General features: G+C 40.0%; 1 long non-coding RNA gene across 1 annotated transcript in view; it reads right to left on the bottom strand.

Moving 5' to 3' along the window:
* Window positions 1-23,404, bottom strand: part of LOC131509132 (uncharacterized) — a 31,634-nt gene extending 8,230 nt beyond the window's left edge. The window contains exons 1-3 of the long non-coding RNA XR_009260304.1: window positions 23,306-23,404; window positions 14,166-14,261; window positions 7,220-7,305 (exon numbers count right to left, since the gene is read on the bottom strand). This is a non-coding gene — a long non-coding RNA (uncharacterized LOC131509132). The remainder of the gene's footprint in view (window positions 1-7,219; window positions 7,306-14,165; window positions 14,262-23,305) is intronic.
* Between the last annotated feature and the right edge of the window lie 851 nt (window positions 23,405-24,255).

The raw sequence follows: 24,255 nt of genomic DNA, 5'->3' as shown, positions 1-24,255 counted from the left end.
AAGTTCATTCAGTTGGTGATAACTTTTATTCGTTTTCTCTTTCTATTGCAACAAATTACCACAAATTCAGTGTCTGAAAACAACACGTGTTTATCATCTTGCAGATGTGGAGGTCAGAAGTGTGAAATGGGTCTCACTGGGCTAACATCAAGGTGTTGGCAGGCCTGTCTTCCTTTCTGGAGGCTCTAAGGGAGAATCCACTTTCTTACTGTTTCTAGCTTCTAGAGGCTGCCCTCATTCCTTGGCTCACGGCTGCTCTTCATCACCAAAGCCAGCAATATTAGACTGAATCCTTCTTACCCTGCCATCTCTCTGCTTTCTCCATCTTTTGCCTCAATATACCACTTTTAAGGACCCCTGGAATTACATTGGGCCCACTAGATTATCCAGGATAATCTCCTTATTTTAAGACCAACTGATTAGCAGACTTAATTCCATCTGCACCATTAGGTCTCCTTAGCCATGTAGCCAAACATATTCACAGGTTCAGCGGTTTGGGACATGGAATCTGTAGGGGCCATTATCCTTCTTTCTATAAGACTGTCCTGATTACTCTCCTCCTGATCTCCCTTGCTCCTGATCCTTGGACTTGGCATTTGAACCCTTAGTCCCAGCTTGCTCCTTCAGCACTCTCTAAAGATACTGGCTACACTCCCAGCCTCTGGCTGTTAGGCTCCTGGTACTTCTGTTAAGATGGCTCAATCCCAGACACATGTACACATATTCACAGATACACACAGACTTCTTCTAGGGAAACTTGGAACATACTGAGCTTCTCTGACTCCTCACTGAGTACACATTTGCTGAGCCCCAACTATATGCCAGAGATACAAGATCACCTCTGCCATCAAGATGCTCATAATCAGAGGGAAAACACACAGGTAAACCAGTGATCACAGACCTTGTGGTAAAATGCGCAGAGTGCTGTGGGGGCAAAGTACGGGGGTGAGGGGCATATTAGGGAAGGATTCAAATGGGGACGGACACTTGACTGGAGTCCTAAGTCATGAATAAGAATAGTAAGGCAGAAATAGAGAGGGGCAGACTCTAGACAGAGGGAACAGCACGTACATAAACATGGAGAGTTTGTGGACGAGAATGTGGACGCTTTGGAAATTCAACTAGCCTGGTTTGAATGGAACACAGGATCCAATTCAAGATGAGGGCCACATGGCATGAGGAGAAACCAGTTTAACCAGTTTCAGTAAAGACGAGGGTAAAGTAATAACCCCAAAGTACAACACCCCAAATAAGATAGATCTTCTCTCTCACAGAGTTGTCTTGCTAGCCTAGACTGGTGAATAGCTTTGCTATGTGATGGTCAGGAGCCACCGGTGCATAATTGAGAACAGGTCACTGCAATGTCTGGTTCCAGCTTAAGGGAACAGAAAGTGAAGAAATCTGGGGCAAGCAATTTCCTTTTCAGCAAGTAAGGTGGGGCTGGAATAAGAGGACATTATCAGCCATGTGACAGCATTTAAACTTTATCCTGAAAACAATAGGACATCATTAAAGGGTGACAGATTTCATTTCAAAAATGCAAATTCTAGCACCGAGCAAGAAGAGTAGACTGGACAAAGGCAAAACTAAGAAGTAGGAAATCCATTTTATAAAGATGCCTTTAGCAGAAACCCAGGGGAGAAGTGATAAGAAAAGAGTAGATGGAATGGAGTTTGTGGAAGCAAATACATGAAAGAGTTTTAAAAATGAGAAAGTATTCAATTGTTAAATGCTACAAAGATGTCAAGCAAAAAAAGGACTGGGTTTGGCATTAGGAGGTCATTGATCAGCTTGCTGAGAGGACTTTCAGGGGAGCGTTGGCACAGAAGGGGGTGGAGAATTGGAAATAAGGAATATAGAAAAATTTCCAAGATGTTTGGTTAGGACATAGGCATATAAGGTAGTAGTTTCTTTGTGGTTTTTTGTTTATTTGTTGGTTTTTGTAAATATGGAAGAGCTTGGAGATGGAAGGTTGAAGATAAATGTGAGAAAGGGGTAATTAATGAACAAAAGTGGTTAGCAAGAGGAAAAGAACAGGATCCAGGGCCCAAAAGAGGAAATAAATTCAGTGACAGAAGATAGATCCAGAGCCATAAAAAAGCCTATTTTTCCCTTCAACTGAGACATTTAGAGAAAATGCCGGAGAGGCTGCCAACCGTCAGCATAATGATGTAAGATCATAAACCAAGGGCAGTAAGGTCCATCTGTGGTCTAAGGGTTTACTTCCTTTTCAGAAAGTTAGTACTGGATGCAGGACAATTTTCAGCGATTAGTAAATTTGACCACAAGGCAAGACTATGATATGAGTGGAGTCTAACTATTACTATGAGATATAATTAATTCCCTGCGGGTACGACCAGAATTATCTTAACAGCCACAAAGAGAAGGACTGGAATGTCAATTTGCTTCCTCTCAATCCTCTTCTTCTTCCCACATCCCCAAGTGTTTTCCCCTTAAGTAGATTCTGTACTAAATCATCATAATGATGGGCCCTCCTTAACTCAGTTTGTTCTTCTGCCTGTGGCATCCATTTCCGCTCTCCTAATTCACGGAGTTCCACGTTGTTATTGAAGCATTTCCCTGGGGATCTTTTAGGTGTCTACATCCTAGTTTCATTTTAGTATCTTCATTGTATCTTTTGCATTACATCAACAGTCTGTTAGTTTCAGACTTTGCCTTATGGTACCAAGTCGATTAATATATGATTTTGAAAACGTAAATATGCACACATACGACAAAGTGCATCAAAGTCGACAGAACAAAAGAAGCGGTTTGTGTTGGCCCACAGGCTGCAAAATTATGCCGTATAATAAGCACAGCACCTATAAAGAGGAATTGGGTTTGGTTCCTGCCCACTCAAATAATGTATATGAATTTCTCGGTGGGATTCGTTGCAGGCATTCAAATGCTAGTTTTCTTTCTTTCTTCACTCTCACAGGGTTCACTTTCAAATGGGGGAGACGTAACTATGGCATAAATACTTTTAACTATGGCATAAATACTTTTAAAAGGAGGGGAAGGGAACTATAGAGAAATAGGATTCTATACATGAAGGAACAGAGACAGGAAAAAGCTCACAGCATTCAAAGAAGAATAAGTAAAAACAAGTCCACCCTGCAGTGTTCTCCAGGACCTTGTTAACAACCACATTCAGATGTTAATAAATCATTTTTACTGAAATTTTTGGGGGATGGGAGAGGCACCTGGATTAAAGTTATTTTGTTTTGCGACATCACCAAATAAGGGTCTAGGCTATTAAATTACACAGCAAATGCCCATTTTGATTTGGCTTGGTTGGCTACTTATTTATTTATTTATTTGGACAAATACAGTCTGGATTTCATTTCCCAATGTTCCTAGTGGCAAACTTCTTGGTAATATTTGAGAAACATGCTTTGGTATATGACACTTATTACCTAATAGCCTTGTGATCTGGGTTAAGTTATAAAATCTTTCTTCGTCAATTGCTTCATTCTCATAAGGTTGTTAGGATTAAATAAGATAACCATATAAAGTCCCCTGGCACATAGTAAGTGCTCAATAAATGGTAGTCACATTGGAGGAGGTAATCAAGAGGACATGACAGGCAGCTGACTTGAGAGTTGGACCCAGGCAATCAGAGGCTCCTCATTCCCAGTCCTGTCCTTGGCATATACACTCTGCCTATCATGCCCACGGTAGGAACAGCATGAGGCATCAGTAGAGACAGTCCGCCATGTATACATGCACTCTCTCACACATTTGTGAAATGCATTACATTTAGTGTGTGTATGTGAGTATGTGAGAGAATTAGAAAAGAATGTGTGTCTCCTTTCATTCTGCCACTTTATATTCATAAGAAAAAAAGAAATACTGAATAAAATGTTAACTAATTTCCCCAGATTACCTGGTCAATATAACAGTGTGTGGGGAAAGGGATACTGATAGCAGGGAGGCCCTGCAACAATGGCAACAATGGCAACAATGGCAACAATGGATTGAATATCCCTTTAAAACTAAGCTGACCCTATGATTATTGTGTTTGTTTGTAATCACAGCCATAGCTCAGGGGTAAGAAGAGTAGGCAAAGCTCTTTGCCATTACTCTAAAGTATCTAGATAATAACAATAACCCTGCTATTGAAGTAGCAAAAATTATAAGGATATCTTTTATAGCATGGTTAAAAGTGGGGAATATGGAAAAGAATTTAAATTTCCAAGAATTGGGTAAACAAACAATGACAAATTCATACAATAGAATATTTTTCAGCTATAAAAATGATGCTGCAGAACGGTAGGCAATAACTTGGAAAGATATTAAAACATACTGTTAAGTGAAAACAGCAAGTTATAAAACATGTACATTCGATTATTTTTGGCTAGGAAATACCACCTATCATTTATTCACCTCGCTTGCCATCAATCACCCACGTATTGAAGTGTATGCATCAAACTGTGAAAACTAGTTATCTCAGTAAGAAAAGATTATTGGTCATTTTATGTTTTATTTTCTTTTTGCTTATCTTTATTTCTTTGGTATTTTTTCTATGTTGACTATCTCTTACTTTTTAGAATGGTAAGAAAAATAAGAAAACAATAAGAAGAATAAATACTATGGACTATAATGAGAGAGAGTCACAGCGAAAGAGAGTGAGCAACAGTGTGAGAGGGAGTATGTTTATGAAAGAAGAAAGAGAACATTCATTCAAAGACAGACTGGTGTCTCCGGGCCCGAAACTCTGGTTCTGGCTTTCAACCTACCTTCTACATTAAAGTCATTCAAGCCTTGTTTCCTGATGGATAACCAATCCTTTTGGCTATGATGTGTCTCCCTATGGCTCATACCTATAACCTGAAACTGACTCCAGCCTACGTTCAAGCCCCGCTTGGACCCCACCTCCCTAAACCTATGTAGTTATGATATGAGAAGATTTTGCTCTAACTTGGAAGTTGGACCTTAGATGATATAGCAGCTGTGTCAATTTTATGATTGGTGGGGATTATTTACAATACATATACATATACATATACATATACATATACATACATGAAGTAAACCTCTAGTTGATAATGGAGGTATAAATTAATTGCCAATTGTCATTTATTAATGCTCTTAGCACTTTTTTTTCTTGACACCTAGATCAGTTTTCTGAATTATATTACCTGCCCCTGATCCCTGGCATATATTATATAAATGTGAGTATAAATTTTTGTAAATTAAAACTTATTTGTAGATAACACTTCAGTAATTGAAAGTTTAATATATTGGGAAGTGATTTTAGTATTTATAGCTTTATTCCTTAATGTTAAAAATTAAACATTCAACATTACTTTAAAGCTGGTTTTCTAAATCTTTTCACTTATTCACCGATAATGAACAAAATTTAACTCATCTGGTTCAATTTTTTAAGTTTTTTTGTTTATTTCTGAGAGAGAGAGAGAGAGAGCACAAGCAGGGGAGGGGCAGAGAGAGAGAGAGAGAGGGAGGCATAGAAGCAAAATCAGAATCTGAGCTGTCAGCACAGAGCCCGATGTGGGGCTCGAACCTACCAACCAGGAAATCATGACATGAGCTGAAATCAAATGCTTATCTGACTGAGCTACCCAGACACCCCTCATCTGGTTCCATTTTAATGAAGGGATGGTGCTATGGGCTGAATGGGTCCCCCTGAAATTCATATGTTGAAGTCCTACCCCTCAAAATGGTGGCACTAGGAGGCAGGCTTTAGGATGTGATCAGATCATGAAGGCGAAGCCCTCCTGAATCGGATTAGTGACCTTCCCACTAAGAGAGATCTTTCATCCCTTCCACTATGTAAACTTAGAGCCAAAACACAGCTGTCTAGTAAGTGCGTTCTCACCACAGAATCAGACTACACCTTCACCTTAGATTTCCCAGCCTCCAGAACTGTGAGAAATAAATTTCTGTCTCTTAAGCCACCCAGTTTATGGTATTTAGTTATAGCAGCCCAAGCTTACTAAGACAAATGGTTTGCTGAGACATGTGCAGGGTCGAAGGAACAAAAAAGGATGTGGAGACATCCAGGAACCAGCAGTGTAGGAAGTTGTTAATTGGGTCTTAGACCTAAAGGGGAAGAGGAGACAGTACAGCTTCTGGAGCCTAGGAAGAGCTGGTGCCATAGAAAGGGGCCACACAATGGGAGCTGTGGTTGTGGAGGACACAGCCATACCAGAAGCAGAGTGCAGGAGAGGGGCACGGAAAGAGGTACTTACTGTGTCTGTCTTTCCATTTTCCAACCTCTCATTGCCTGTAGCCAACGGGTGGCCACCTGGCAAGAAAGCCTGGGCGATGTGGTCTACAGGGGTCAGGACAGGGACCAAAAGAAGAGGATGGAGAACAAAGAGTGAATGGCAAACGGGGAAATAAAAATAGTGTATTCACTCCACACCTTTTTTTTTTTAAACTCATTGCTATGTTTCAGACATTGGACTAAGTGTACTTGATTTGCCGAACTTAGTTTGAGGTTTGTGAATAGATGAGTTGGGCACAGCTTTAGAGGAAATCTCTGTTTTCCTGAATATTATTTCTATTTACAGTATTTCAATAGGGACAGCGCTTCGTGGATTAGACTTTCAATGAGCTTTGCTACCTTTTGCTTGTGCTTGCTGTTCTACATAATGGCACACTTTGAAAAGCCATAAGTATAGAACAGGCACGACTTTGTATAATTAAGCTCAGGAGTAAAATCTTGGAATTTTACATAAGGGATGTTTCTTGGCTCTTTGTTGGCTTTTAAGAAAAAGGACAAATAAGGACACAGAACACAGGAGATAGGAGGCAGGAACCAAAGCAAATAACTTAATGAGCTATTCAAGAGGGAATTCACAAACTGCTTCCTAAGCCTTGATGAAAAATATGGAGGCATGTTGGTGAGGAGCTCGTATTATTATTACTGGGAACATGTTGTATGGAGAAAGGCAATGGATTCTCAAAAAAGAAACATTCTGATAAAAATCAGAAATTACAGAACATGTTGCTTCATTCAGAGCTATACAATCCACACCATGGAGTACTGAATCGGCTGTATTCTGCCCTCTGGCAATTTTGGAAAACATTTCATTGCTTTTTAAGGACTATCCCCTTCCCTCCCTTCAGAGAGGCCAAGCAGAAGACTTTGGATAGTACATCTTGTATCACACAGTTGATTAATTTCTTTGCTACTTTATAGAAACTAGTATTTCTTAATTAATGTATAAGGTTTGAAATTTAGAATATCCACCTTCTGATTCAGGTTCCGTCACTGTGTAAACTTGGACACGACACTTCATTTCCCAGGGCCTCAAGTTCCTCATCTGGAGAGATCAGCTGGAAAACACAGGGTTTACCTAAGCTTTATGAAGTGGATTAAATGCATGAGTTGTAAAGAAAATTGAATCAGTACGTATCTATGTGTACATGGTCCCACTTGCGAATAGGGGATCAATACCATTCATCAGATTCCCCAAGAACTTTGTGTTCCCTAAAAACAATTATACAAATCTGAACCAAAAATATTAAGCAGACCCCATTTAATTTTAATTTTTAATTTTTTGAGAGGGAGAAGGTGCACACACGCACAAGTTGGGGAGAGGGGCAGAGGGAGAGAGAGAGAGAAAAAGAGAGAGAGAGGGAGAGAGAGAGAAGAGAATCTTAAGCAGGCTCTATGCTTAGCACAGCTCAGAGCCTGACGGGGTAGGGGGGCTCGATCTCACAACCCTGGGATCATGACCTGAGCCAAAATCAAGAATCAGACACTCAACTGACTGAGCCACCCAAGCACTCCAGGAAGACCCTATTTTAAACTAAGAAATTCTACTTCATAAAAAATCTTTGGTTTACATAGCAATTTCAGAGCTGTCTTAAGTCCTTTTCTTGAGCTTCAATTTATAGCGGTTTTGCCAATTCTAGCTTTAAGCTTCTATTCTCTTCCCAGTTTTAATGATCTATAACCAAATAAATCAGATTTTTAACAAGGAGATAAGCCATCAAATATATTAGAAATATTCACGTTTAGAAGATCATTTTTAATATTAGAAACATTCACATTTAAAAGATCATTTTTACAATATAAGTAAATATACCCTATTTTATCTGTTTTAAAAATCATCATTTTAATATTTGGTTTCTCATAACATGCAAGGAACTGTAGCTTGAGATAGTTAATAGAATTTTGGAGTAAGAAGTTCTTGCAGCAGCACTGACTGAAAGAACTTTTTGAGATAATGGAATGTTCTATAAATTTGTACTGTCTGATACAATGGCTGCTAGTCATATCTGGCCACTGAGAACTTGCAGTGTGGCTAGTGTGAATGAGGAATTAAATGTTTGATTTAATTTAATTTAATTTAAATTGTCACACATGGCAAGTGACTACCACATTTGATAACATAATCTTAGAGGATGCCCCATGTGATACATATCAGGAGCTAAAAACCTCACGGCACCTCCTGTGATGCAGAATTTCTCAACAGAAACACTGTTGAATAGGGCCAGATAATTCGTTGTTTGCAGGGAGGGAGGTTGCCCTGTGCACTGGAGTGTATTCAGCAACATCCCTGGCCTCTCCCCACTAGATGCTGTTATTACTTGATCCCCAGACGTGACAATGTCTGCAAACATTGCCAGTTGTCCTCTGGAGGTTATAGTCGTCCCAGGCTGAGCACTACTGCCTTTAAGTAAGTTTTCCTTGAGCTTTGTCTTGAAAGTACTCAGGGACCAGGCACCTTACCAGATGGACCAATTCTGTATTGGATTTTTGAAATTATTAGGACATTATTCCACATAAGTGGATGCCCATAAAGTCTCTTCTCTGGACTTAGCTCTTGTTGGCAATTCTAGTAAACTCTTTGTTGAGGAAGAAGGCGGAAATAAACAAGCTAGTTGAAATGTGTATTAACAGGAAGCTCAACACATAGTGGTTAAGAGTGTGAGCTCTAGAACTAGAGACAGGGGTTCAATTTCTGGTTTTGTCAGGAGCTAGCTGTGAGTCACTTGTAAGGTAATTCAGTTCTCTGTTTCTTAGATTTCTCACTTGTAAAATAGGAATGATAATAGTAATGAGAGTTGTTTTAGAATTACATGAGATAATGTGAATAATATGCTTGGTTATTATTATGGTAAGTAATAATGACAAGAATATTCTACTATCGTGCTGTGTTACTTGTTATAATATTTTACCACATGTGATCCTCCCAATGATTTTACAGATAATGGTGTTCCATCTGATGAATGAAAAATGTGGAGGCTCTCATAATTTCAGTGGTGTGCCCAAGTACATGCTTGGTGAATTGAGAAAGCTAGATTCAAACCCAGTTCATTCAGTTCCAATGTTAGTGTTCTTTCTGCCATACACAAAGAATTCTGCCTGATCTCACCATCTTACATTCTGTATCTGTGAGGGATCAGTCTATGTATACCAGGTATGGAGAGTTTTACATAGTCATCAGGGATTTATTTATGTAACCTCTGGAAGGGCCAAGGTGTGAAAGTCAGAGAGGCAACCCTCCATGATCTCAGCATGAAACACCAAAGCCAGAAATTCTCAAGAACTGGTGGAAGGCTGTTGTGAAGCTGCATCTGACCATGCATCTAGACACAATCGCCTCTGCAGGATAAGGCCTCTGCTTCTCTTCTGCTTCCAGATATCTCTCACTGATGCTTTTACCTGGATCCTGCAGAGAATGGCATTCTGGGAAATGTAGTTCCTGCTTTGCTTCTGCAATGCAGAGGAGACACAGATGGGGATGGTAGTGATTCTGAGCTGGCAACCAAGAATCCAGCACCTAGCTACGGCATTCACATAGTCACCAGTGGATTATATGACCCAGGGTGATATGTGGGAAAGGTCATGGGACCAAATGCTCCCTTTAGCACCAATAATTCTCAGTGAGTAAGTCATTTCACCTCTCAGGCTCTTTGCCTATCAGAATTAAGTAAAATCACACACAGTGAATGATTCTCACAGAATCTGGAACACAGCGAATGCTCAGTTAGTGTTGGTTGTTGCTCTGCACAGCTATAGACAGACAGGTATATTCGGAAGGCTATTTTCCCTGAGTGTTCTAAATGGTTCAAGGGAGATGATTTTGGGGCAGAGGTTACTTAGTTGCCCCAATGTCCACTCTTCCTTTCTTCCACAGTGATAGCCTGATGAAGATCATATTTCTGGCCTCTTTTGAAGCTCACATTCTCACCTGCAGCTGTGGGGGGAGGTGCTGATGTACCTTCCAAGTCTGGCCTTTGAAGGGAACTGGGCTTGTGTTCCTCGTCCTCTCCCTCTTTTGGCTGACTGGGATGCCGCCATGTTGGTGACAGCCAACTGTGGGCTAGCAGCCATGGATTGAAGGCAGCAGAACAACAAGCCAGAAGGAACTGGGCTCCTTGTCCCTCTGGGACTGCGTGTCAGCCAAGACAGCTTGGGCTCAGACTACTATGTGAGTGAGAAATACACTTCTGTCTTGTTGCCACCACTGAGGCTTCTTTGCTGTAGCAGCTTGGCCTGTCTTCTAACTATACACCATTGGATGCAGACACTCCTACATAATTCCTCAATTATTACATGAAGGCAGCTTTCTGTAGGGGTGTGAATGCTCACTTGAGACAGATTTCAAGCCAGAATGGCCAATATCTCACTTACCCAGCTAATTTTATTTGAAAGACAGGTCCTGAAAACGGTGGGTGAACAACAAAAGTGCAAAAAATCCAGGAGAGGCAGAGAAGCGTCTGGAACCAATGCTGAGGGAGCTCAGATACCTAGCAGGGGAAGCAGGCAGCCCTTTAAAACTACAACGTATACTGTCCATGATGACAGTACAAGAGGGCTGCTAATAAATGCTTTCAGTGAAGAATTCAGGGGCATTTCTTGGCTTTCACAAATAGTGCTAGTATTAAAAACAAACAAACCTGACGAATAGAGCAATGCTTCCCTCAGCTGAATGACTGGGTGATCATCTGTGCTTAGCAGAGCAGCAAGCATGCTTCCAATAATCGTAATTTAAAGATTCCAAGTGATAAAAGCATCACATTGAAATATCTGTTGTCTGCATGCTGCCCTGGCTACACAGACACAAAGAAGTGAAAGGTACTGCTGCAGTCACTGGGATCTCGGCTGGCACGATTATCGTGGCATTTACTACGTCGTAACCTCAACCGTTGTATAGACGTCCTTTCTCTAGACTGTGAGCCCTCTATGAATTATTTGCCTTTGTACCTTCTGCTCCTATAATGGTCAATAAATATTTAAATGGATGAATCTGTTCAACCTCTTTACTCTTCTGTGACTTGTTCAAAGTCAAAATTAATAATAGAAAAAATCTGATTTTTTTTTTCTTCTATGTGAAGAGTTCTATTTTTTCCAGGGGACGAATGGCTAAATCTCTTATTAGGCATCCGCTAACCCAGATGCACACACGCACACAAACACCAAGGCATATAAGCAAACACAAAACACACGTAAACACGGAGTCCCACACAGTACACACAAATTCACACACAAAAACATGGGTTCTACATTTGAATTTCAGGCAAATGATAAGCAATATTTTAGGATAAATGAGTTTTAAATATTGCATACACAAACACACATATGGGGCGTACTTACCTGAAAAGAATTATTTGCCGTTTACTTGAAATTCAAATTTTACTGTGTGCCCTGTATTTTTATTTGCTAAGTCTGGCAACTCTACCATGAACATACACATGGATATATGTGCAGAAACACAGACAGAAACGCATAAGCAAGTACACACACAGACACATACACCCCTAAGATTTAGTTCCTCCTAATAGATCTTGCCACTGCCAAACCGGTCATCAGATGACCTATCCCAGATTTCCTTAGACAATTGGGACATGTCAGTGTCTTGGGAGGGAAGCAGAAGGCTGATTCTCCACTCATAGTAGTTCTGCGTGGAGGAGGGAAAGGGGAGCCTTATTCTTCAGTTATATGACCAGTTGTTTTAGAAAGGGCATACTTCCCTCCAAATATTCTCTCTCTCTCTCTCTCTCTCATGAATATCCACCCCCCCTCCCGCCCACTCCTCATAATCAAGCACCACTTTGGCCATAATTAGCTATTCCTTCTACACGATTTTGTAAAGAGAGTCAAGCTCCAGAGAGAAGATTGCTCCCCCCCAGAAATCTATGACACTGAGTTTACAAATATGTTTGGCGATGAATGATAGGGGGGGTTTGTATGAAATTCCACATCTGTTTAGGGTGTCACTGTGTACCTTTAACTTAGAGATCCCCTGGGTAATTCTTGACACCACTTACCTTATCACCATCTGCCCCATAACCCTTCACAATTAGTGCCTTAATGTCTATTGAGTCCATCTCAGCAATGTCTTGGATATGCTTTTTACCCTCCATTCTCATGGCTACTGGCCATTCTTTGCCTCTTACCATCTCTCACCTGGATGTTGACCTCAGCCCCTACTGCATCCCCCTAACCTGCCAACTAATTCATCTTCTGCAAAGATACCCGACTAGAACTCTCAGTGTGCAAGTTTGATCATGATCCTCCCTTCCTTGGAATCTTTTGATGGCACTCCATTTTCTCCACCATGAAACCTTACCTTTCAGTATGTCCTGAAAGGCCCCTCTCTCTCAGAACCCATTCCAACCTAGTTTCCACTTTCACCTCAAATATTCAGCCTGATCCCACAAAAATGAATGATTTTTCCCACAGATGGTCACTTCCATTGTTCAGCCTTTCTCCCATCATCATTCTCTGTGCGTGAAGCATTCCTCACCTCCTTCCTTGCTTACTGAATTAATTATCCTTTAGATCACATTACATATCCTCTCCAACCCCATCCCACAAGGCCTTCCACTCCTGTAGAATCAATTACTCCCTCCTCTGTGTACCCACGGTCTTTGACATACACTTCTCATTTACCATTATAATTATTTATTAATATTTACAAGCCACTCTCCCCTCATCCCCAAGCTTGTGAGCTTTTCTGGGGTAGAGGTTAACTCTTATTCATATATGAACCACCAGTATTTAGGATAGTGTCTGCCACAGAAAAGGGTCTTAGGAAATGATGTTGTTGGTAGAATGCTACTGGGCAGCAGTGTGGGTTGGGGTTACTAGCAGAGGCTTTGGAATCAAGAGACCAACATTTGACTCAAGAAAATACCATTTATCAGTTCCATGACCTGTAGCAAGTTATGTGATATCTCTGTGGTGGGCAGAATAATGTCCCCCATCTGCCCCCTGAAAAGAGGTTCATGTCCTCAGCGTCAGAACCTGTGAAAATGTTACATGGCAGAGGGAAAATAAGATTGCTAATCAGCTGACCTTAAAAAGGGGCGGGGTATTCTGGATTATCCAGGTAGCCCCACCATCATCACAAGCGGCCTTAAAAGTAAGAAACTGAGGCAGAGAGAGATCAGAGTGATGCAGTGTGAGAGGGCTCAACCCACCATTGCTGGCTTGGAAAATGGATGAGGGTCAGCAACCAAGGAACATGGGAACCCTCTAGAACACTAGAAAAGAGAAGGAAACATATTCTCCCCTGGAGCTTCCAAGAGGGCATGCAGCTCTGCCAATACCTTGGTTTTAGCCCAGTGTGTCCCATTTCAGACTTCTGACCTCCAGAACTGTAAGGTAATGACTTCATGTTGTTTTTAAGTCACTAAGTTTGAAGTAATTGTTACAGCAGCACTAGGAAACTCATACAAGCTCTAAGCCTGTTCCTTCTTCGGAAAATGAAGACAATGATAATTCCAGTCACACAGGGTAGTGTAGGGAACCAAATAAGCTAATTATGTAATGCACTGGAATAGTGCTTTGCATGGAAAGGGTGCTGAAGAAAGGCAGGAGTCAAAGTAATAGCTATAGTATTAGTACTCCCACTAATAATGTTGTCATTTAAAGCAGGAAGGGGGTAAATTGGGACTTAAAAGAAATACCAAGGAAGCAGCAGTCTGATTGAGTTGTTCATAATATGGTGATGAGAAGGGACTGAATCTGCTGCCCTGGAGATGCCCCAGGACCCTCTGCAATGACAACAAAAGGAAATCACCACCACTCCCCTTCCCGTTTGAAATTCTATAATAATTATGGCTGTGCATTTGTAGGATGTCATTGATTACACAGCTCTTTATATCAGCCTGTAGCTGGTCAGGTAGAGAGTCACTCTATTTCTCAATGATTTTTCTTGCATGGAGAAATTTCTTACCTTTGCCTTTTGAGAAAGCTCAGGATCTTACATATGTTTCAGGGCTGTCATAAAGGTAGAAGAGCTTGCAGCTTACATTCATTCGAGGATCAGATACTGTGGAAGTTGAATACAAATGAGCATTATTGTTGGTGTTGTTATTTATTATTATTATTATTATTATTATTATTATTATTATTATTCAGTAGGGAAATAAGCCAGATTACATTAGCCAGGTTATTCATTATGTATTTGATATGAACTTAGTGTGTTTAATATGTGTTTAATATTGTGTTTAATATGACTTTCAAGATTAGAGGTCTGTATCAAAGTCAATGCCATAAGACAACAAAGACTAAACATACAACTCTTTAAGAATCTATTCTAATTAGTTTGCACAAACACTTAGGTGACTTGTTTTTTTAATTGTGTCTCCTGGCTCTAACTGGATGGAACTGGATAAAGGCATGATGTGTCAAACCTCAGGCAAATTTCACTGATGGGCAGAGATGTTTATATTCAGGAGAAACCCTTAGCTAAATTCTTAGCAGACTAGTTAGCATCCACTCTCACCAGTACTTTGGTCTTCAACATAGAAAGCTTTGTTAATGTAAATTTTCTGCCTTTTCCCATCTCACTCCCCAGTCTCATTTGGAGGGGCTATGGAGCAACAGAGTGGCCACAGGAAGCAAGGAAATGAGGCAGTGAGAGAAGGAACAGGGTGAAGAAAATGGGGCAATTGTTGAGCCCCCAATCTATATCGGACTCCTACTTTGCAGATGTTAAACCCATTGAAACTTCCTATGGTACTGCAAGGTAGCCCCCTTGTCACATACGGGATCCTGCCGAACTGTAAGCTTCATAACTATATCATCACTGTATCTCCAGGGATTAGTATGTACATTAATGTCTCAGTTGAATGACTTGTCAGAGGTTGTACAGACAGTGGTGGAGCCAACTTTTAGACCCACATCACATTTTGTCTGCACATCAACCCACAGTGACCACATCCTGGACACCTGAGTTTCCCAGCCAAGACTTTAAACAGAGCAGTCATGGCACCTATCTTGCAGTGTGAAGAGTTATGGCATGAGGTGCTCCTTCTGACCTGCCACATCTTCACTCACAGTCTGGGTCTGTGTGTGTTTGCACGTCGGGAGGCTGGCTGATCCTGGGAGAGAATGGAGATATATGGGAGGTGGAATCATGAGCCCCACTCCTGCCTACCTGCCTCCTTCAATCGAACACACACATCTGTACTATAGTGTGCAGTTCTGTCGCTGTAAGAGTATGTGACATCTCAGGACAATATTACCCAAATTGCTTTAATCCTTCTGCTAAGAAGAAAAAAAAATAAAGCTGGTTTTCCCTCCCTCCAAGCAGTCCCATGGACTCTATGTTAGTCTAGTTCCTTTGAATAAAAGTTTACCCTGACACAGGAGTCAGTGTTGATGGGCTCTATAGGGTGGCTAGTTCAAAGATGATGGAGTGTCAACCCTCAGGCAAAATTTCTCCTGGGGTGGAATTAGAGGGCTGAAACATCACATGGTAATGCTATTAGATTTGAAACACTAACGGAGGGACTATCTTTGCTTTTGCTTTTTCTCTAATAGAAACATTAAACAGCAAACAAGTGTCATTTCTAGACATAGAGCTAGTGCTCAAAGAAATTTTGCAAACATTACCCAGTCTTTCTGGGTAGGAATATAGAGCTTGGAAAAACTGCCACAGTTTACTAATTCCATTTGTTTTCAAAGAATAGGATGATTTTTCATACGGCAATGTTAAAGAGCCCTAGCCCATAAAAAGTGATTTTCCAAGGGTTTTCCTATACATATCCCAATTGTGATCATTTGTTTTTCATGTCTTTTAGTTTTCCTCTATTTCTGGACTAACACAAGAAAGTGTTATATGAATGTTATTTATTTTTTTGAGAGAGAGAGAGAGCATGAGCAGGGGAGAAGAGAGAGAGAGAGAGAGAGAGAGAGAGAGAGAGAGACGGAGGGTCTGAAGCAGAGTCTGCACTGACAGCAGAGAGCCAGATGTGGGGCTCAAACTTATGAACCGCAAGATCATGACCTGAGCCGAAGTCGAAAGCTTAACCAACTGAGCCACCCAGGCACCCTAAAAAAAGTGTTATTTGACATGGAGAGGTGCATATGTCCACTGCAATTGTACTCTTTTCCATTAAAAATAAGCTTCTTTGTTTTATTTAATCCTTTGCCTTAGATTCTATATTGTCAGATACTATTGCCGCCCCAACTTCATTGTATTTACTTGGTGGATCTCTACCTCCTTTCATTTAAAATTTTCAGATTATTTGCTTTAGTTGTATCTCTTGTTGTTGTTGTTGTTGTTGTTGTTTTAAATTCCTGTTCAATGTGAAGCCTTTGTCTCATCATAGGGAAAGTAACTGATTTATATTCATTGTTTGATCTCTTTCTTGTCATCTCTAAGAATTTAATGTTTTTATGTTTCTACAGTAATATATACTTTTTCACACTAAATGATGTATATTTTTGTTCTCTCTCCTTTGTTTTCTTGGTTGGCCTGCTCAGAATTAAATCCATTTTATCTATCAGTTCTGTTTCAAATTTATGAATTTCAGTTTATATGTTTATTAGTCCTTTTTTAGGGTCAGTATTTGGTAAAAGCATAGCCAAGTATTCTTACTCTTCTTGAAATGTCTTTGAGATAGCTTTGGCCATACCCCATTAAAATGAATCCATTCTAGTCATTACAATGACTTTCTAAATCATCCTTAATTGCAGTTTTGATTTCTTCTTTGGCTCCAGTGTTATTTAGCTGGGGTTTTTTTTCACTTTCCAAGTAGAAGTTTTCAAAACCATTTGCCATTAACTTTCAATTTTATTGCACCGTGATAAAAAATCAGTTTGTATAATGTCTTTTTTGGAATAATTGAGATTTGCTCTGTGGCTCAAGATACCAATTTTTATAAATGTACTATCAATAGTTGTAATTAGTGTAATTCATGATAGATAAAAATAGAGATACAAGCTTATTAATTATATTAATTTTGTAAACTTTATAGTTTTCTCTACTACTCTCCAGATTCTTGGACATCCATAGTGAAATTTCCTATTTGTCATATTTTCTGTCAATTTCTCCAATTTTATATTTTTAAAATATTTTATTTTTTTGTTTGTAATACTTCTATATAATATATTCATATTCATTTTAACAATTAATTTCTTTCTGAATTTGTCATCTTATTTTGTACTTTTAAACATATTTTCCTCCTCTTTTGCTTTTTTTCTTTTCCTATTTTTCTCTTTCATAGGACAAATTTTCCTAATTTTTTCCTTATTTCTTTAGAAATTAAAATTTGTCATTTTGGCATGCCAATGATAGTCTTTAAATTGAAAAAGTGTATATTTCTCAATTAATACCAAGGATGAAATAATGCATTTTTGATATTTGTATAAACATAACAGATTATAGTACCCTTCTCTTTCCTTCCTCCCTTTTTGCCTAGCATCTCTCCTTAGGTTTTGTCAATAGATAGTGGGCTTTCCATCCAGATTAATAAGAATTGTCATGATTTTTTATGTTATTGATGAGGGAGTAGGGGGCAAGCTGAAGGCAAAATACAGATGAACAGCATTCCCCTCCCCATAAGGTGGAATATGTGTGATATTCCTCCGACACTCCTGGCTACTCAATAACAAAGGAAAGGGGTTTAAGTGCTTGCCATGGTAATGTGGGAAACTAAGGCAAATGAAAATTTGAATTCCCTTACTGCCTACAGTCCATTGACAAGTCCTTGAAACTGGCAGAGCGGCCTCCCCCTAGGATCTCAGCTACCTGGATTGATGACATTTTACTAGGGGCAAAAGAGAATCTTAGCTTAACGTTATCCCAACCTCGAGGATCCTGTGAGTCTACTTCCTTTACCTTAACTCTCCCAAGACAGATGCTGGCAATCATACTCCAAGCTTATGGCTTCCTGATATACATCTGAAGTGTTTTATTAAACAGTAATAAATGGTGTTTCCCTAGCAACAGCTAGCCTCTCAAGGTCCTGAAAACCTTGTTTCCAAAATTCCTTAGAGACTCATTCTACCCCTGACCCCCTCCCAACCTGAGGGTATATAATGTGTTACCTATCACAACCCCATGCAGCTCTTCCTGCCCCATGGGTCCTATCCCTGTGCTTTAATAAAATCACCTTTTTGCACCAAAGACATGTTCAAGAATTCTTTCTTGGCCATTGGCTCTGAACGACCCCTCCATCACCCCAAAACCTCATTATGAACATTAAAGAATTACTCTTAACATTTGCATTGTCGTATTCCAAGTTAATATCAATTATTTAGATGAATTCAAAATTTTACTTATTTTATTGCTCATCTCCATTAATTTCCTAGCCAACTTCCAGATTCAAGTTTTTGGTCTGGAGCATTTGTGCATCAATACTTCTTCAACTAATTTTTATTAAGGAAAATATGTGGATGCTATGCTTCTTAGTTCTTACATGTATGAGACTCTCTTCTGATGGCTCTTGCACACGTTAAATATCACTTCATTAGATGTGAAACCCTTAGGTCACATATTTCCCTCTCAAATGCTGTGGTTACTCTCTATTGACTTTCAGCATGTGGTATTTTTAACAAGTCTGGTGCCAACTGAGCTATTTTTATATTTAGGAGACAACCTGTTTTTAATCCTTGAATTCCTGTAAGATGTTTCTCTTTGTCATTTGAGTTTAAACCTTCTACCACATAGATGTGCATTCCTTTTCAGACATTTTGCCTAGAGACTCTTTTGTATTTCTTTTCAGATATTTGTACTTAGAGACCCTTTTGCTCTGAAGCCTCCAGTCTTTTCAAATCAAGGCATTTTTCTTCTATTATTTGTTTAATGATTGCTTCTGCTCCTTTGCTCTGCCTTGCTTCCGGAATCTCTCTTTCAGATGAAACACACATACATACACTCACATAATCCTCTGGGTCTACTTTTCATGTCTTTTATATTTCTGCACATTGCACATTAGCTGTTTTTTTTTTTTGTTTGTTTGTTTGTTTTTGTTTTTGGCCTGGCTTTTGGGAGTCTTAATCTCATCTTCTTATGCACTCACATGTGTCTAGAGTTTCCCCATCTGCTGAAGGCAGCTTCTATGGCATGTTTAAAAAGAACAAACTATTGACTTACTTTTAGTAATACAAATAACAAGTTAATTCATCTTATTAAGGTTAAAGCGATTCAAGTAAAACGAAAAACTGCCCTTAACATCTTCCCAACTCACTTCCCTTCCCCAAATTAAAAAGATGTATATGCATGTGTGTGCATGTTTCTATATCTTTTTCTGTATATTTACATCCATATAGAAATGTATGCTTTTGGGTCTTCTTACCATTATTTGCAAAGAATCTTTCTATTCATGCGGTTTTGCAATTTGTGTTTTTCATTCAACAAGTAGTGGAGGTCATTGCATGCTGGCTTGGGTAAGGTTTCCTGGGAAAGAGAAGCCTCTGTTTCCTGGGAAACAGAGCTGCGTGTAGGGGGTTGATTGGCTACTGCTCTTAGGAATTACACCTGTGGGAGAGGAGAGGAAGGAGATTGAACAGAGGGAGAAGGTAAACTGCAATGCAGCCACAGCAAAGCTCTCAGTCATCTCTTGGGGGGCTTGAAAGCTTCTCAAACTCGTCTCAAATTGGGGTAAGGGGGCCATTGGCACCAGAAATTGGATGCGAACTACCTCTAAAGGGGCCATGACCTGGTGTGAGGCAGATCCCTTGACCAATACCTACAGGTCTAATATTACAAAAGTTATGTGTGGTAACTTTTGAAGTAGATAATCCAAAAAAGAATACTCTGTTCCAGAGGCTGCTCATTGTAGATCAAATGATGAACACATCCATTTTGACTGAAATGTTAGTGATATAATAAAAAAAAAATTAACATGAACATTTTCAAATACACCAAAAGGTAAAGAACAATACAACAAACCCTCATATTACCAGCACCGAGATTCAACAATTATCAAGATACTGCAATATTTTCTTTACTTTTTTTTCTTTTTTTGAAGTATTTAAAAAAGAATCCCATCAAATATATACCATGGTGACTATAATTAACAATACTGTATTATATACTTGAAAATTAAGGGAATAGATTTTAAAAGCTATCACCATGAAAAATGATAATTATGTGAAGGGATGAAGATGTTAATTAACTTTATTGTAGTAATCATTTCACAAGATATTCACATGTCAGATCATCACGTTCCAGACTATTCCTTAATTTTTTTGATCTTTATCATGGAAATTAGGGAAGCAAGGGAGTTAAATATGGGATTTCTCATAGACCTCGTCAAACCTACCAGTTCAAACAAAAAAAACCATTTTTTTTAATTTACACAAATGCAATGGGTTAGTGAGCCATTACTTTTGCTTAAAAGTCATACATACAATGCTCTGGTTAGAATATGTGTCAAAAGAGTATAAATACCTCCTGTGTACTCTAAGTTCCATTACTAACTTAGCTATTGAAGCTTTTATTTTAAAATATTTGCTTATTCACCTTTCTCTCCGTGTATGGGGTTCCCAGGGCTATTTCACAGCTTTTTGTTTCCTATAGCAAAATGTACTCTTACTATGAAACAGAGGTGTTCATTATCTCCTTTACTTCTTTTTATTCCTCATGTTGCTCCAAAGTTTTCAAATCGTTTATTTTTTTCCTAAGAAAGGAGCACCACCTGAAACTAGAAGGCTCAACTCTCTGGAGATGGTTTGTCTTTTCCTCTTTAAAAAGCCTTTAATATGGTAATGTACAATGTCTGTCTCCCACTGCACCAGTTAATTTGTTTTCCTAACTCCTATCCAACCATCACTGTGCCAGGGAAATACTTTGTTCTGGGTCTTGCTCTCTAGGGGATTAACCCAAACAATTTAATTTCAACCCAGTGACATCTTTACCTTTTCAGAAAGTCCTGCCATAATATTACTGCATGATATAAATATGATTGGCGGAGTCACAAATCAGGGAGTCATGTGACCTACCCACTCTGTTCTCATACAAAGGCCAAGATTACACAAACCCCTAAAAGGCAGACATCTCCAAGGGAAACTTAAAAAAAGAAAAAAAAAATCATTAGAGAATGTGAGCATGAGAAGTGGAAATAACAGGGACTTAGGAGTTTGACTTCTTTAAATTTCAGCCTTGATGAATCTCAGATTCCTCTTCTACAGAGTAGGGATATCAACAACATTGCCCAGGACATGTCAGAGAAGAGCCTCAACTAAGTATCTCCCCTAATACCCATCCCTCAGTAGTTCTTAAATTTTTTCATGTGCAAGTAATTTATTGGAATCTGTTTTACCACTTTCCATTGCAATGTTACTAATTAAAAAAAAAAAAAACTATTTTGTGGGTACTTAATATGTGCCAAGTTCTGCTTTAAGCCCTTTACCTGCATTGTCATGGCACTCCTACAGAATCGGTGCTGTTATTATCCCTGTGGAAATAAACAAAGGCCACCCAAATGAGAACAAACAGAAGCTGTTCAAGGCTTGCTGTAGGAGAGGAGTCACCATCACTTGCATTAGGTAGATTTAGAGGCAGTCAGAGGGGTGGGAAAGCTTTAAAGACAGGCAGTCTTCAGGTAGGCTCTGACTGGAGGCTGTTGGCAGGGGAAGCAAGAGGTGGGCTAATTTGACGTCGCGCATCTTATGTGATTTGGTTGGGGAGTAGACTTGGCTTTCTCTGGTTGGTTCTGAATTGGAAGGAAGGGTAAAAAACTAGAGAAGCTGGCAGTCATTGGCCACACGCTCCAGACCTTGTGGTTTGGATTCCTGGACTGGTTGCTGCAGATGTAGAAGACCAGAGTTCTACTGTCACACGTGGTCTGACCATTGTCCATCTGTATATTCGGTCTCTCATCCCCACCTTACAGTTGAGGACACTGAGGCACCGAGAGCTTAAGTGACTCGCTCAAGGCATTGCAGCCAGTACGGGCAGAGTTGGGATTTGGACCAGGCAGGTGGGTCAGAGTCAGAGTAAGAGTCAGAGCTCAGCTCACCAGGCTCCACCCCGGCTTCTGCCTAGCAGCCCCGGGCCTCCCCCAGCTCCTCCCCTTGCCGAGATGTTGCCCAGAGAAGCTTGCGTCACTCTCCTTGCCTCCCTTTCCTCAGCTAGAAGATAATTAGAAAAAATAAAAGCCAACCCTTTCACGGGATTTTTATGAGAATTCAAGGAGCTATCTGCCATGAAGTCGTGGCACACGGTAGACGCTCTGAATGTGTATCTTACTTTTGAGAAAACAAGAATGCACTTTGTAAATACAGACTGGTTTCTAAGTCCAGTTTATAATTATCTGTATCTTCAAATCTTTTTGTTTTTGACAAGGAGGTTGGGGAAGTTTGAAACGTATTTTAGGCAGCTTTTCTCTGGAAAGAATAAGGTGTTATGGCTATACATGTCCACTACTACTTTTAATAAAATACAATATCTAAAAACTTCCTCATCACTTCTTCAAATCCTTTGCATTGAAACTGTCCCAGCTTGAAGCATTTCGGCTGTTTTCCTTCCTCTGGCAGCCCCACGGCAACATCTGCTTTCTATTTACAGAGCCGAACCCGCAGCCCCGAGCCAGTCTGATTAATTAGAAATTACCACAGCAGGGTACATCCCTTCCTGCCCTCCCCAAACACAACAGTGAATCTTTTTTAATCCTCTCAATAACCAGTTCATATCCCCCAAGTTAAAGCACTTGGCCTTTATAGTCATCTTATTCCAGGCCGAATCACAGGCCAGCGACTGGCCTGATCACATTCCTGGTTAGGCTGCCTGAGTTACTTTGGGGAATGAATGGTCCAAACCAGACTCCTGAGAACCTCAGGCAAGTGGGAGAACTGATATGCAGGAATATGGGATTCTCCAAGAGTTAGTACTAAGCTCATAGGGACAGAAAATACAGGGGAATGAAGGTTGAATGAGATCCAGAAAGTTATTTAGAGCGGACATCTCCTTCCAGCTCTGCACACACATCCTGTGTAACCTACGAATAAGTCACAACCTTAGTACAGCATTCACCCTCCATGGTCGCCAGGGGGTTTACATGGAATTACAGATACAAGTGCCGTGATAAACTCCACCCGCTCCAAGAAGGGCATGATATTTTTCCAAGGAAGTCATCTTACCAAATTGTGCAGAGATTCCACAGCTGTAATTCACCGGTGCAGACCATAGTCTGAGGCATAGATTGGCTCATGTTATCGTCAGAAGACTCTGATTTTTCTAGAAAAGAAAAATGAGAAGCTGGTTTTTTAACCTGCGTCGTTTAACCCCCAGCCACTTTCCATAATGCCTCATCTCTATAAGGAACCTGGAACACATGGAGGAAGAAGACTGGAAGCAAGATAAGATGAGGGGACTCTGAGTTTGTGCCTGACTGTGTGCTTGACATTATACACCTTTTGACATTTTGTCACTTAACACAACAACTTGATGGGTTCAACATCACAAACAAGAAAACTGATGTTGATAGAGGTTATGTGAAATGCCTAAGGTTACACAGGTAGTAAATTTCAACTGAAACTCTCCTACAGCCCATGAGCTATATGATACACTGTCTCAGAGGGAAACATCTGACTGATTTGCTTAAGCATGGAGAATGTAAAATTAGCAACCTTTTTTTTTTTTTTTAATTTCTGTGCTCCCAGTCTCTTCCATACCTTTTCTCTAATCCTCACCGCAACCCTATAGGAAAAGTGGTTTCAATTAAGAACTGCTGCTGAGAGGGACTGGCTTTCCCCGTGTTACACAATTAAGTGGGAGAGATGGGATTTGAAGCCAGGTCTGTCTGCTCCCAAAGGAACTGCATCTTTTCACTACATCACACGAAACGAGACAGACTGAAAAGTGATACTTACTCAGCTCTAAGCCAAAGAACGTCCTTTGAAAACATTTCTCAGTGCTCGAACTCTTGGCCATAGCAGCTCTGGGTCACAAGGAGAGGGGCTGGCTGGGCAGAGGGGCTGACAGAAAGTCTCTGGTCTGTAAAATCTCATTTGGCCTTTCTTTGTACTACCTTGTTCCCTTTCTGCTCTGCCGTTCTCTCTCACTATCAACTTTGCACGTACCATTGTCC

Source organism: Neofelis nebulosa, chromosome 4 (assembly GCF_028018385.1).
Source record: "Neofelis nebulosa isolate mNeoNeb1 chromosome 4, mNeoNeb1.pri, whole genome shotgun sequence".
NCBI lineage: Eukaryota > Metazoa > Chordata > Mammalia > Carnivora > Felidae > Neofelis > Neofelis nebulosa.
Note: the sequence above shows the minus strand (reverse complement) of the source record. Positions and strands in the feature narration are given on the sequence as shown.